This window comes from Equus asinus, chromosome 28, assembly GCF_041296235.1.
Source record: "Equus asinus isolate D_3611 breed Donkey chromosome 28, EquAss-T2T_v2, whole genome shotgun sequence".
Classification (NCBI taxonomy): Eukaryota; Metazoa; Chordata; class Mammalia; order Perissodactyla; family Equidae; genus Equus; species Equus asinus.
Genome location: NC_091817.1, coordinates 33,452,281 through 33,465,125, shown reverse-complemented (window position 1 = coordinate 33,465,125; position 12,845 = coordinate 33,452,281). Strand labels below are relative to the sequence as shown.

The following is a 12,845-nucleotide window of genomic DNA, read 5'->3' as shown; positions in this document are numbered from 1 at the left end:
TGGCACCAGCAAGTACCCACACTCACTTGGTCCTGTGACCCCTAATGTTACCTGCGAGGGAGTATCTGAGGCTCAGAGGCTAAATGATTCACCCAAGACCATTCAGCTGACGGATCGCGGACCCAGGACTAGAACCCAGGCTCGAGTTTTTCAACGCTCCATTATCAGAAGAGAGCCAAGTGTTTGCCAAGTGAGGAGACACTCCTGCCAGCCCTTCTGCCCCATCTTTGGCTTGGGGGTAGAGGGATTGGAACTTAAATTTTATATTCTTCTGAAACAGTTTGGGCTATGTGAGAAATAAATTTAAAGGACGGGCTGATCCAAAGGGGCCCTGGGGAGTAACGGTTGCCTCGGGCTGCTGAGGTGGTTAGAGGACTTTGGGCCGGGCAGCAGAACTGGCTTGAGAAGGTGGAGGACCAAAGAGCGCCGAATGGGGCCGCGCTGGTCCTGGTCGAGGGCTCAACTTTCTGGGCCTGAGTCCAGGGAGTGGGGCCAGGAGCCAAGGACGAGGCTGGAAAGTCGGTAGGAGACTTGGGGTTGGAAGGCGGGACTGAGGAGCCAGGACAGCACCTGAGGCCAGGGGGCGCGGTCGAAGAGCTGCGTGAGGCCAGGAATCAGTGGGCCGGTCCGGAGCGCCGAGGCCGCGCAGCGCCGCGGATCCAGGGGTCCAGACCAGAAATCGGGGGCGGGGCCAGCACCTGAGGCCAGAGGCGGGGCTAGACTGGCGGGGCGGGGCCAGAGAGCGGGACCCCGCGCGAGCGCGAGAACCCTTCCGCGGCGCTAGTGTCTGGGGTAGCGGATCCTCCAACTGGGTCTGCAAGAGATGCGGTGAGCTGGTGGTATAGTGTCCTAAGGCCTCCGCTCACGCGAGTGTCCTCCCAACCGTCCCCTCCAAAGATCCCCTTGTGTTCACAAAATGTCCCGGCTGAGTCTCCCCTCTGCCAGCCTGTTACCTTCCCCCTTTCTGCTGCTAAATCCCTCTAGTTCTGCCTCTCGGCACGACTTTGTCCCTCACCCCACTCATGTCCCAGTAGTCACTGTCCCTCGTCCCAGGCCTGGGCTGAACTCTCCCGCCCCCAACCCCCCACCCCCGGTATCTTTGCGAGGCTGAGATTACGCGAAGCTCCTGGGGAGAGGTCTGATTGTTCTACCTTTGCCTGTCAGATCGAACCCAAGCCCCGCGGCTGCAGCTCTGAATTTGCCCCTCCTCGCCCCTCACCCCGCACATCCCCGGCCTGGCCTGGGTCCAGCTGTTCACGTGGAGGTCTCAGCCCTCCCATCTGCGGAGTCCTCTCGACCCGTCAACTCTCCTACCCCCGGGGCCTGTCCAGGTCTCTCACACAAACCTCCGCCCCCACCGCCTCTGGCTGCACTTTCTTCACTGGGACAACCGGGCCCACACCCTCTTCTTGGCGACCTGGAGGGTGTGGCGGTGACTCTGGCGCAGGTGGGGCCCCTTGGTCTTTGTACCTGGCTCACCTGTACTGGGCTGCTCGGTGGCTGTCAGTTGAGTTCCGGGCACCTCTGTGAATTGCTCATCTCCTTTCAGGTCCTTGACTCCACAGTGACGCCCCCTCTTCAGACAGAAGGACAAGAAGGTCCCAGCGGCCCGTCCTCAGGTAAGACAGGGGCTCCTGGAACCAGGGGAGGGGGCGGGGCTCCAGGCCTCCCCTCATAGCCTACTTATTAATGTTTTATATAAAGAGGTGCTGTGTGAGATTGTTTAAGAAAAGGTTCTCCTGTTTGGTTAAAAAGTTTGAAACACGGCTCTGGCATAAGCAGTCTGGGGCAGGTGGTTTGGTCCTACTCTGAACCTGCCCGCATGTGGAGTACCATGCTAGCAGAGGGCGTGTGTCTGACACACGCAAATCTGTGGAGAAAATACAAACTCTTTCAGTATGTAGGAAAAGGATTGAGGTGACACTTAAATGAAGGAATACAGTTTAAACATACTGGAAAATGCAACCAGATATCATTACCCGCTAAACTATTAAAAAAAAAAAATTAATGCTAAAACTCCAGGCTGGTAAGGAGGCTATGAAACAGTCACTCTCCAACAACTTTGGTGGAAAATGATTTGACAGTATGTACCAAAGCTTTAAAGCTTACCTCATAATTCTGCTCTTGAATCCATCCCAGAGAAATAATTCAAACTACTGGGCCATTCTCAAGAATAAAAGCAGAAACCAGCAACACAGTGACCCCCTGACAGTTGGAAACCTCAGTCCTGGAGCCAGGACAGCAAGACCATTATAAGAACCAGCTCCCTCCCAAATATTGGCGAATTAAATGTTTTCAGGGTTGCTGGGGAGGTCACCACACTGGGAGTAGGGAGATTTGGGGGTCAAAGGTGATGGTTTCCGGATGGAAGAACAGAGGAGGAGGTGGAGGAGGCCAGCAGTCCACAGGGAGGGGGAAAGGTTATTGGGGTCTTCACTAAGGGCACAGTGGGGGTGGGTGACAAATGTAAACTTCAGGGGGCTGGAAAAAAGGAGTGAGGATCTTGTTTGTGGGAATTGAGGGGCCAGGACAAGGGGGGTAATGTGGGGACTTTGTAACGCTTCCTCCAGAAACTTGTCTTGGAGGTTGAGGGGCTTGGTTCTGGACAGTGCTCATTTACAAATTTTGAATATGTTTGCATATCATTCGTATTCAGCCTTGATGAGAAAGGTAGTGAGGAAAGGGAAATTGGAGTCAGGTGACCTGGATGCGCCTATCAGGAACTGCCATTTACTTCTGTGAGTCTCAGTTTTCTCATCTGTAAATGGGGCCAACAGTACCCACTTGGGGTGGTTGTACAGTGTAGATGCACCACTGATGTGAAGAGCACATTCTGTGAGGTGTGTGCTGTGCAACATCTGCTCAGACATCCCCGAGAGGTGGATCTGTTAGTACTGTCTTTCTGATGCTCATTTCTAGTCTCCCTCATGTCTGCCATGGACTGGATCATAGCTGTACCCCCACCTCACAGGGAGAGAGAACGGAAGGTGGGGAGGGAATGAGTTTGAGGTCCTGAGCAGGCCTCAGGTGGCCCCAGATGAGCTGGGTTGCTGAAGTCACTCTGGCTCTACTCCAGGTCTGCACAGGGCAGGGCTGACACTTGTCAGTCAGTGATCAGGGGTTCCTATTATCTACCTACCATGTGCCCAACACATAGCTAGGGTCAAGTGATAGCATAAAATATGGAGTGTCTGCAAGGGGCCACAGGCCTCAGAGATGGGAAACAGAACCCGCATTCCCCAGGACTGCAGCTTGAAGTGGGAGGTGACACCTTACACTCCACCCCTAGAGTTCCAAGCCTGCTAGTGTTGGCTATGTGGGCAGGGTCTGTGGTCCTATAGAGACACCCCACAGGGCCACACACATAAGGCCCTCCCTCCTTTTGTTTTGAGGGATGAAACTGGCCAACATTGCTCACGCCTCCTCTCTCTCAGTTCTGTTTCTAGCTTGGTAGAGCTGAAGGTATAAGGGGCTAAGTCACCTTTCTGGTGTGCAGACTGCAAACATGCAGTAAATGCACAGACACCACCAGCTGTCAAGAGAGAAATGGTCTGTTTGAGCCAGGCCACAGGTCTTTAGTTATCCCTGGGGCCACAGAGTAGGGAACTGGCTGGGGTTTGGTGAAGAGACCATGATTGTGACTTCTGAACCCTGAACCCCCCTGCTGAGGCCTCACTCCTTCAGACAGATGAGGGCTACAAGGGAACAGCCCCAGCAAAGGCATGGAGGTCTAGAAGGGGGTGGTGGGGAAGCATGCAGGTCAGGGGCCTCTGGGACTCCAGAAGTAGGAGGGGATGCAGAGTGATCAGGCTGCCGGGCCTAGCCTGCCCTCCCCTGCCAGATGCATCATCCTGGGGTCAGCAGAGGCCACTGAAGAGCTTAACAGGGGAGCAATGTGGTCCAATGTGTAGTTTAGAAAGATCCCACCAGCTGCCATGTGGACCAGTGTAGGGGAGACCAGTTGCAGGGAGACCAGGTGGTGGCTGCTGCAGTGTCCAGGTGGGAGAGGGCGAGGTCTGAACTGGGCATGGCTGTGGGAATGGATACAACGGGATAGGGAGGCAGAACTGTGGGCTGGTGACAGGAGGCCAGGTATGGAGGAAGCCCAGGACCCAGGGAATACTCAGGAGACAGCTGGTATTGGGGAAGTGGAGGAAGAGGAATGATGAACTTTTAGGGGAAGATAGAGAGTTTTCAATCAAATTCATGGGGTCAGAGATCAGGAGAGACACCTGGGATGGCCGTCACCTGGGAATAGATGACCTGCGAGGGATCAACTAAGACAGAAGAGGCAGGGGAAGGTCCAGCTAGGGGTAGGCAGGGGAGAAGGGGACCACAAAGGGCTCTGAGAAGGAGCAGTCCCAAGGGCTGGAAGGGAACAAGAAGGACAGTGGCCGGAGACCAAGGGGCAGAGAGCTGAGGGACAGATGAGGATCAAGCAGCTTAAGCCTCCTGTTGGGCCTATTTCTTAAAGCAAATCTGATTGAAACTGCACAGACTGTTTTCTCATTGGTGTTGACCTCTGTTCTGGAAATTTTCTTCCCAAAACGTTACCAGAAAGCCCAGTGAGACTGCCTGCCCACCTTCTGTCTAACAGTGGGGGTGGTACCAGTAGCGTCAAGCTGGGTGGCTGCCCAGACCCCCAGCCAGCCAGAGGGTCACTCAGCCCTCCCAGAGTGCAGGACAGACCCAGCCTGGACGCACTAGGCTCTCACTGCTCAGAGCAGAAGGATCACTCTAGCTTAGCTTGGTCTGCACGGTGTAGGTGGAGGCTAACCGGACATTCTAAGCATTTAAGTTAAACAAATCCAACCAGGGATAAACTGTAAGTGAATGCATCAGATCCTGCTCTCAGGCCCATTTTCCACAGCTGCTCCTCCCCCAGCATCTCCTCCAGGCCTGCAGTCTGGGATATGGGGGTCATTGTAGTCATCGAGGGCGCGGCTGGCAGACAGGACTTCCGGAGTGACTCCGCCTCCCTCGCGCCTACTCTCCGCTCTGACTCTACCTTACCTCCCTCCCTTGCTCCCTGCTTGCTCCACCCACCACCCACCACTTTCCTGTCTCCATACCCTCTAGGAAGATACCCCCACACTCAAATATACGCACCTAGAAAGCAAAGGCTCTGCCCCCAGAAATTCCCAGGGCCCTTGCTGTCAAATACCCTGAGCAGTCACGGTGCTGCATCTGACTCATAGGGAATGGATGCCAAGCGCCCTCAGCCTCCTAGCTGAACAGTTGCTGCCCCGCCCCTGCCCCTTCCCTTGATCAGCCCTGGCCTGCACCTGTCAGCCATGATCTCTTCCCTACTGGTCTTTGCTGTGGAGAAATGACTAATTCACTGTCTTATGCAAATAAAGCTCTAAGTCCCTCCCCCCGGGCAGCAGACTCCAGCAGCCCCCATCCCTTCCCAGTTATACATTCTGGAGCAGACACTTCACAACCCTGCAGGCAGGTCATAGGCCTCCCCAGGCAAGGAGCCTGTGGTTCTGCCTGAGCTGGGGCATCCTCTCTCAGGGGGAGGAGCTCTCCTGGCTGGTTCTCTCAGAGCCAAGGGCTCCTGTGGTACTGTGTGCAGAGGGAGAACCTGGGTATAGCAGTGGCCTGGGGTCCAAGGTCTCTGAAAGGGCCCAGGAAAAGGGCCGCAGCCTTCAGTGGTGAGTGAGACCCAGCATCGGTCCAGAAATCTGGCCCTCGGGCCTGGCTGCCCAGGGGGGTTGGTGAGATGCTGATGCCTGATTATATTTACTCATTCGCACTGATTGGCTTTTTAATCTCTACATAAATTCTCCTCTAGGACTCAGTTTGTTAAATGTTCTTTGCATAGAAAACTTTAGGCTGAATGTGAAATGATTCTCTTCGGAAGAATTTTAGCAAGTCTGTTCTGTTTTAGGAAGGTTTGTTGTCTTCATCTGTGTTCTCTGGTGTGTTGAAATGCCTACACACTGCTCAGTCGGCCAATCCATTCCAGGAGAAAAGGCGGTACTTGAAATGCAGCTGAACGCTGGGTCTGCATAAATCCTACCATTTGTGTGGACTTGTATTTAAAGTTCTACTCCCACAGAAAGTATGTTGTCATTTCTTCTTAAGCAAATTATGTTCCAAGCCTTGTTCAGCTCATGAACCATTAACATCAGCCCTCGTGTCAGGGATGCAGGGACTTTGCTGGGACAAAAGCCTCAAGGGCAGAGCCTGAGAGAAGCGAGATTCCTCCTGTTCTCTGTCCCTAAGGAGGGTTTCTCCGGAGGGGAGAGGTGGCGCTGGCCAGCTGGGAGCATGCTGGGGGCTAGCACTCAGTCAGTCATGCAGCAGACCCACAGAGCTCACCTGAGACAGGTGATATGACCTGCTAGGGAGTTCTAGGATCTCCTGTTTATGGTTATTTGCGAGGCCCAGCTCAGGCACAGACCTCAGCACCTGGGCAGGCTCAAAGCACTTGAGGTAGGAGGCCCATGCCAATCGAGATGCTCAGCTGTTGGCACATGGCCTCCGGATTTGGGCCTCGCTTAAGGATGTTGAAGCCTCCCCTCCAGAAATCACAACTGCCTGCTCCAGTCCTGCCCTGCAGCTGCCTTGTCAAAGCCCATATGAAGAAGACCCCGTGAACAGAGGGATCTGGGACCTGCTTTTCATCATGGAGGAAGCCCTTACCCCCCAGCCTCTCTCTCCCGACCCCGGGCTCAGCCTCTGTGGGAGCACAGGACTGGCAGGAGCCCTGTGGGCTTCAGCGTCCAGCAGACTCTAGGCAGGCAGATCTGGCTATGGGCAGGTTCTTGAGCGTAATATGGGGTCCGTGGGAATGAGAGAAGATGCCGCTCAGGATGGTTCAGGTATGGATTTAGGTGCCAGCCACCATCCAGCCTTCTTAATGGCCCCTTTTTCAGTCACCAACAGATGATTCTGGAATGGCAGGCAGTGGTGGGTAGGGCAGCCAGATCTTCAAACACAGCCCCCTCCTGTGATGGAGCCCACGCTTTCAGGGCAACTGCCCCATGTCACTGTAGCACAAGGTCCTAGACCCAGTGGTACTGCTATTTTAAACATAGTTTGGTTCAGGCAGCCCTGGCACAATCACCTCCAACCTGACTTGAGATTTGCTTTCCAGTCACGCAAGACGCGGCTTCCTCTGGGCTTTCTCAGTTCTGACATGGAAATGCCGAGGCTGGCTGATTGAAGGAGTGCTACAGAGCTGCTTGCAGCCTGTTCCTATTCTCAGAAACCACATGATGCATTAATAGCTCCCGTGGAAAGTTTCTTTTTGAAAGTTTTATGGCCCCTTTGCCTGCACCTGGCTTCTGCAGAGGCCTGTGACTCGGACTCGCACACGCAGCCTGCAGCAGACAGTCCTGCCAGGAGACGGAGCCCCGACATCCCCTGCACCATCCTTGCCCCTTGTTTGGGAAAGCAGGGCACCTTCTTTGTCTAGCAACCAACCAATCAAGGAGGAAACTTTGAAGGCTCCAGCTGTATCTTAGCCTTTGCAGCAAGGAAATTAACAGTAGTAGTAGTAATAAAAATAATATTACTAGAGATGTGGCAGGGCCTCTGCTAAGTGCTGCCCATGCATCATCTGTTGCATGACCCTGAGATATTGTTATGTGTGCCTGACAAATGAGGAAACTACAGCTCAGAAAGTCAGTTAAGCAACCAGAACCCAGCATGTTTGATACCAGAGATTATGCTCATACTGTGTGCACTGCTGTCTCCTGAGGGATGCTCACTGGGCACAAACCATAGGCACTAGGTCACACAAACCAACCTTCGAGGATTCAGGAGGGAGGGCCCTATTTGTCCAGTGGGCACGCCAGGGGGTACCACAGGTTTGCAGAGGAGGGGAACTGACAAGAATTGAGTTTTAGAAAGATCTTGTAGCTCGTATCTTTTAGACAGGATCCCTTAAGGTGGCAAGTGACAGAAACCCAACTCAAAGTGACTAGAGCAAAGAAAAGGGTAATTTGCTGACTCATTAATTAGAAAGTCTGGGAGTTGTGTTGGCTTCAGGCACAGGGAAATTGGAGCTAACAGATGTCACCAGGACTTGGCCTCTCTCCTTCCAGCCCTAACGTCTGTTTGCCTCTGAATTAGATTCACTCTCAAGGAAGGCTCCAGAAGCTTCAGACTCTTAGTGCTTCCATCTCAGAGGAAATGCAGACCTCTTTCCTGATGGGTCCAGTAATAGCTCCAAGGAGAGCTTGGGTCATATGACCATTCTCCTTGGGGTCAGGAAGCTGTGGTGCCAATTGACCTAGGGTGGCCCACTGCCCTCCCCTTGGATTGGAGCAGGGCAGACAAAAGCATGTCTGCCACAGCCAGAGAGGTGGAGCAGATGAGTGTTGGTGCCCAACACTCTATCAGGAGCTTCCAGGGGTGGTGGGGGCCCAGTGGTCAAACAGACACATGTGTGATTAGAGGGACAGTTGGTGAAGGGGTTTGCAGGGGAGGGCTTGGGAGGGCGTCAGGGAAAGGAGGCAGGTGCTTTGGATCTAGAAGGGTAAACAGGCATTTACCTGGCACAGCTGTGTCAGTGGGAGTCACCGCTACGGCACACGCGTTCATGCCAGACCTCAGACCCCAGACCCCAGTTCTGTGGCTTTCAGGGATTAGCCTGGGTTTGTCCAACCCGCATCACTCAGAAAGGCATCCTCTTCAGTCTCTCTTTTGTCCTCCCAGCGATGAGTTGACTCCAAGTTTCAGCAGCTCAGAGCTCACGTTGCCATGCCAACCCCTCCCCAGCAGGCATCCAGGCAGAAATGGGCCGGCCCAATCTCAGTGTTGCCAGCGGATGCAAGCATATTCGGGTATTGGATTGGAGTAATCCTCTCGGCCCTTCCTGCGGAAACCTGGGGCTTGGCCCAGCTCCTGTTTAGACGTGAACCCATGGACACCAAGAGGATAGGAGGAAGTCCCTCTGCTCCAGGACTCCCAGCCCTTCTACTGGGAAGAGAGGGCTCAACAGACATGAGGACCAGATGGAAGGGTCATCAAGGAGGGACAGGTCCCATCCTAGCCCCAACATGGGGCAATTCCTGACCCTCGTCAAATTCCCAGAATTTCCCCAAGGCTCCAAGATCCCTCAAGATGGAACGGGCTTTCTCAGAGGGGCCAGGGCTTGCCTCAGCTAGCAAAACTGGTCTGGCTTCCTCACTTTCCTGCTGCAGGAGAAATTCAGAGTCAAAGTCAGCACCCACATAGGACCCTTTGAGCCTCTGTGCAGCAGGTCTTTTGTACAAGCTGGCACGCCTGGTCCATTTCCCAGGGAGATGAGAAGAGGAATGGCTGTCCTGGTGCCACTGTTATTTGGCATCCAGTAGCAGATGTCCCGTCCACTGCAGCTTGCCCACAAAGGTTTTTGGGGACCTACCTCCCCTATCTTCAACATGCAAACAGGACCAGGCCTAGCCAGCCCCTATTCCTGAAGATTCCCTCCCAGGGTGATGGCAGATCAGCTGGCCCTTAGCCCTCAGGATAGTGTATGGGGGAGAGACTTTGGTTTAGCTCAGGCCTCTGAGCAATCTGAGTCCCCTCCCCATGCTGTAGTGGCTATAGGTCACAGGTTAGCAACTAGGTGTCTTGGTATTGACAGGTTACTGCAGATCATCAGTACCCACCAGGAGCACCTGTGGTGTGGAGCTGCTTACTATCAGTGTCCCACATCTGCCCAGGAGTGGCCAGGCCTGTGACCTACCTGGTCCTCCCCAGGACCTGACCCGCCACCTCTTCCTCTCCTGTCTGGACTTAGGGTCATCTGGGCTCCCAAACCTCCCTGGGTGAGTTCTCCTCCCACCTGGGTCAACCTGCAAAGTTCTCTGCTTCCTCTGTCTGGCCTGGCTCCATAGCCCAGTCTCCTTGTCACAATCAGGCCTAGTCCAGTCGTCACTGCAGGGAAAGGAACAAGTTAGTGAAGGCCAGCAGCCCCAGCCTAAACAGTATGGACAGCATTCTGAGGATCTGAAGGCACCGTGGGTCATTCAGGAGCCTGGAAGTTCAGTGGGTGGGCTCAGGCTGTCCCAGAACAGTACACAGAACAAGCTTGTCCCATCTTCAAAATCTGTCGAATCCACAGGCCAGGGAGAGCCAACAGGGCACATAGAGGCCAACATCAGGGGTCAGGGAGGACCTACAGGTTGGGGGGATGTAGGGAGGGAAACAGGCCAGCAATATGAGTGGGCTGGCCCCCTTTAATCCTCCTGGTAGCCCTGGGAGGTAGGTATTGCTATCCCCGTGTCACAGATGATGAGACAGAGGCTCAGCAAGCCTGACTCCAGTGCTAGGATTTCATTCAGTCAGCCTGATCCCTGAGCCCAAGCTGAGTGTTGAGCAATGCAGCTGGGGTTGAGGGGGGTGAGTGTGGGGTTTCTACTTCGGGGACAGAGAGGTTGACGCCAGGGAGCCCTCCCTGGGGGCACTGTGTAGCCCCCACACTGACTCCAGGGCTCAGGAGGGACCATGAGGATCTGAGAGAGTCTGGGATTCCAGCCCAGCTCTGGAGACCATGGTATTGGGACAGAGGGCATCCCAAGCAACACTTGAAGCCACACCAGGATTTGCGAAAGGGATAAATCCAGGGTGATTGTCGGCTTTAAACAGGAACCTGAAAGAGCAATCCAGCCTGCGGGGTTGTGTGGTGACAGCTCAGCACACATAGCCCTTGAGGGGCCTGTCAGCCCTATCAGAGATGCCAATGGTAGACTCTGCTTGGCAAAGGTGCCAGCCCAGGACACGGAAGCAGAGAACAGGGGCATGGAGGAGAGGAAGGCGTTTCTCACTGGGAGACAGAGCCTGGGCCGGGCCGCCCACAATGTCCCACCAAGCCAAGGGGGCTCAGGCAAGAGAAAGGGCCCAGACGGGGTGTAGGCTGGGCACCTGTGTGTCCACATCCTGCCCTGCCACCCCTCCGAGGACTCTAGGGTTCTCTGAGAAGTTGCCAGCCTCCAATGTTTAACTCTCGCTCTCCTCTTTCATGGGGAAAGTGTAGATCAGACTAATTAATGTGTTGTTGTTTGTTTACCCTCCTTTCATTTCTCTGAGACAAAATAATTAACCACAGAGCTTTAGAAACGGGCTCCATTGGTGGCAATCCCTTCTGTGTCAACTGCGTCAGCAGCTTCTGTGCGTAGATGCAGGGACTGCACGCAGGAGCAGGTCAGGTGGGCAGCACCCGGAGGCTCCTGTCCAGGGCCGTACAGGAGGGGAGGCAGGAGAGGTCTCTGGACAAGGGGACCCCGGATAGCCATGAAGGGCTAAGACGGCAGGCAGGAAGGGCTGGGACGCTTGGGTCTGCCAAATTCTAGAGGACTGCCCTGGTGGCCACCACTGCCTATTGGCCCCCTGGGCTAACAGCCACCTCAAACCCATCGATGCCTGAATGAGGACCAAAAGCATTCCTGTGACCAGACCAGTGGAGGCAGAAAGATCAGGCCTGGCCACTTACTGCCACTGCAGGCAGGGCTGGGGAGTGAACTTGCCCAGAAAGGTTTCTGGGGCCACAGCAGGAGTGAGGACACAGGGCAGCTGAAGAGGGAGCCCCACCCCACCCCTAGTAGCCCTGTCTCAGCTAATAGCAGATCCCAACCCTGATCGGCCAGTGGTGGGGATGAGCCACATAAGAGGACAGAAGGTTTGGGAATTTCTCTCAGGAAGCCTCTTATGAAGTCAAGCACATTCACCTCTGACCCATATGGACAGACATCCGGTGGAATACAGGCCAGTTCTGCTTAGAGGGCAGCATGACATGAATAGAACAGATCCGCTCCTCCCAAATCCTTTCCCCATAACTGCCTTCACAGCCAGGGCCTGGCCAAGCCTGACTCCTGACTCAGTGTGACAGTGTTCCTCGGGGGTGGACAACCTCAGCTGCTCCCGCTTCCCAACCTCTCACCCTTGAGGCTGCAGCAGGGTCCGTTCATTCCTCAATCAGGCGTTTCTTCATTTGTTCTTTCCCTCCACAAACACTCAGGGCCATGCCCTGGACTCAGCCACGCAACAGACACGGATCCTGATAGAGTTCCCAGCTCATTTGTGGGACCCAGATATTAGCCAGATCCAGTTCCTGGCAGGATGACAGCACAATATGGAGAGGATTTGCAACATCACAGGCAGCCCTGAGTGGGTCAAGGAACACTATCCCTTAGGAGGTGGCATCTCAGCTGGGCCCTGAAGGGGAAGGAGGAGCTGACAGACAAGGCAGGAGAGAAGTTTCAGACAGAGAGCCTGGCAGGTGCAAAGGCCTGGAGGTCAGACAGCAGTGCACGGCTGAGGTGCTGGAGGAGCTGGGAGCAGGGGCTGGGCGAAGAAAGAGGATGGTGGAGGCAAGAGCACAAAGGGCCCCTAGACGGAGATAGGGAGACTGGACTTTGTCCCCCAAGACAATGGGACCACCCAAGGAAGAATACAATCAGATTGTTTAGGAAGCTCCTGACCACCGTGCAGACTGTGGGTTTGGGGCCTGTGGCTTGAGACTGAGGACAGGCGGACAGTGATGGGGTAGGGCTGGTGCTTAGGCAAAGATGGTGCTGGCTGGGCTGGTGACCTTGGGCCACAGAGATGAGGAGGAAAGGGCCAAGGGAGACTTGGGAAGGGGGCTGCCCTGTGATGTTGGGACCCCCTACCCTTCGTACCTTGGTGCCAACCAGGGGCTGCTGGCAGCTGGGGAGGCTTGGGAGCCCCCATCTCACCCTCCCTCCCCACAGGGACAGGACCTGCAGGCTCTTCCTCTGGACCCAGTTGGTCCAGGCAGTTCTGTGTCCTCTTCTGTAGCTCTCACTCCAGCCAGTCTGAAGCCAGCGGCTCCACACAATGACGTGTGCCTGTACATGTACACACTGTGTGCCAAAAGCAGCCAAACC

General features: G+C 54.8%; 1 protein-coding gene across 1 annotated transcript in view; it reads left to right on the top strand.

Moving 5' to 3' along the window:
• SMPD3 (sphingomyelin phosphodiesterase 3) overlaps nt 1-12,845 on the top strand; it is an 85,396-nt gene that overhangs the window by 55,156 nt on the left and 17,395 nt on the right. Inside the window, exon 2 of the mRNA XM_014827624.3 lies at nt 1,550-1,619. The gene's annotated coding sequence lies outside the window, so the exon portion shown is untranslated. The remainder of the gene's footprint in view (nt 1-1,549; nt 1,620-12,845) is intronic.